This window comes from Triticum dicoccoides, chromosome 5B (assembly GCF_002162155.2).
Source record: "Triticum dicoccoides isolate Atlit2015 ecotype Zavitan chromosome 5B, WEW_v2.0, whole genome shotgun sequence".
Lineage (NCBI taxonomy): Eukaryota > Viridiplantae > Streptophyta > Magnoliopsida > Poales > Poaceae > Triticum > Triticum dicoccoides.
In genome coordinates this window covers 212,791,984-212,794,674 of record NC_041389.1, presented here as the reverse complement: position 1 = coordinate 212,794,674, position 2,691 = coordinate 212,791,984, and positions in this window count along the sequence as shown.

Below are 2,691 nucleotides of genomic sequence, written 5' to 3'. Positions count from 1 at the left end.
CGCCACACCCCTCCCGATTAACAGGACCCCCGTTTCGATTGTATGAGGTCCGTTTCCTCCGTTTTGCGGTACGCCACACCCCTCCAGATCAACGGGGCCCCCGTTTCGACCGTAGGAGGTCCGTTTCCTCCGTTTTGCAGTACGCCACACCCCTCCCGATCAACAGGACCCCCGTTTCGACCGTAGGAGGTCCGTTTCCTCCATTTTGCGGTATGCATGACTAGGCGTTCGAGACCCCGCCCGTATGTACACATACGTGACCGTATTTTCTTTCTTGCACCCTGGCCGCTGTACGTACGTGTACATGCTACGTGCGCGCCTCTACTATGACACGTGCGCGCCTCTACTACGACACGTGCGCGCCTCTACATCGACCAGTATGTACGTACACGTTCGCGACCAGGATGACAACTCTACGTACGCTTCAACCAGGTGGGTCCCGACTGTCAGGCACTTCCTTGCCTGTGAAGATGTAGCTGGTGGGTCCCAGCAGTCAGGGGGGTGAATCGTTTTTTTTTTGCCCGGACGCACTTCCTTGCGCCCGAAGGTGTAGCTGCTGGGTCCCAGCAGTCAGGGGGCGAATCATTTTTTTTGCCCGAACGCACTTCCTTGTGTGCGAAGGTGTAGCTGCTGAGTCCCAGCAGTCAGGGGGGCGCATCACTTTTTTTTGCTCGGACGCACTTCCTTGCATGCGAAGGTGTAGCTCGTGGGTCCCAGCAGTCAGGGGGTGAATCATTTTTTCACGAAATATGGTGGCCCGTCCGGTGGGTCCCCGCTGTCAGGTGGAGGAATAATTATTTTGCGCGTAATAAGGAGGCACTTGCTTGCGGCTGCCATGGACCCAGCTATCAGCCTTTCCACGTACAGTCCACGTCCGATGGAAGTCGTTCCTTGACCACGTTGACCATGCCGCGCCAAGAGCACCACAGCGGTGGACGACGGCGAGGCCTAGGAAGGGGACGACGCGGAGCCGGGGAAGACGCGGTAGTGTGCACATGCGGAGAGTAGTACGAGGGTTCACTAGTTCGGCTGCGCTGCCATCGCCGCAGAATAACAGGGGGTGTGGGTCAGTGGGTGAGTGGAGGGATGGCCTGGCCAGCGGTGGGAGTAGTAGGGGGCGGTGAGGCCTCCGCGGCAGCACAACCGGCCATGAGAGGCAGGAGCAGGCGGCACGACCGGCGCTGTTTTGGGCGACTGGAGTAAGAAGACCAGAGGTTGAAGAAGCACGACGGCCGTTGGATGGACATCGTACGGTCACTGCAGCTAGAATTGTTTATAGTGACTAAGTTGACAAAGGCCTTGGTACGTCAACTTAGTAGGCCCGCAGGTCAGCTAGAAATGGTGCGCCCCAGATGTCAGGGGGATGAATCATTTTTGGGTGGGTGAAGTTAGAATATCCGAGATTGAAGAAGAAGCACGACATCCGTTGGATGGACATCCAACGGCCACTGCTGCTAGAACCGTGTGTTGACTATAAGTTGACAAAGCCTTGCATACCCGTCAACACTGTTTTTTTAGGGGACGCGTCAACTTAGTAAGGCCATAAGTGTGTGGCAAAGAACTTATAGCCCATTTGAGATTTGTAAGAATGTGTAGCCCATTTTTGAATTCTAATGGAATTTACTACAGCCCATTTACAGCTTGTTAAAAGTACAACCCATTTCAACCAACCGTTCAAAACAGAATTCAATAAAATTTCCCACATTTTGATGGGATCCGAATATTTTTATCCCGAAATTTTAGTCAGATTAAATACAATTTCAATATAAATTTATATTGCGTAAAAATCCAATGAAACATTCTGCTCGCAACAATTAATGAAATTAAAATTTTCAATATTCCAAAAATAATATTTTATAAAGTAATCACTCTTTGGTGCATTGTTTTATAGTTACTACCCAGTTTTTATAATTACATCCTATTTATTATTTCTTAAAGCCCATTTTCTTGTTAAGCCTAATGCATCCCTCCTAGGAAAGATTTGCAGCCCAGCGGGGCGGAGAATAAAAACTTGACCTTGCCTAGGTATTCCTAAAAAAAAGTATAGCTGGGCTAGCCATTTTCATCTTGAAAAAAATTAATATCTGGGCTGGATATCTGGCCTGGGCTAGATGGGCCACAGCCCGCCCAGTTAATACCTGCAGCGATGTTTTCGTTGTTGTTCAGAGGAGAAAAATTAAAATCTGGGGTAAACATCGAAAAACTCTGTAGTGCTCACACCTCAAAAACACAAATACTGCTCGAGCTGCTTGGTCCCAGCTGTCGGCCGCTTCTTGTGCAATTCTCTCAGTTATTGACTACTCCCTCCTTTCAGGTTTATAATGCTCAATTCAAAAATCTCCCCAATCAAGGTAGATGGCGAGTGGGGGAATACTTTTTCTAGTTTTGCAAAAGCACCTAATTAATGCTCTTGTTATCCTCAAAAAATTATGTTTATGAATGCATCAATTGCAATGCATGCATATATAAAGTACATGCATTGGTCAATTTTCTCTTAATACTTGCATGCAATGATTTAATGCACCTTGAAATCTGAACATGTGATGGAAAACAACCAAGTTGAGCCTTATAAAATGGAAAAACTAAAATTTTGAGATAAGCCCTATAAACCGGAAAGGAGGGAGTACATAGGTAGACAATGGTGTGGGACCGTGATGTCAGGAAACCAGGAGGAAGCAAAATAAATTATAG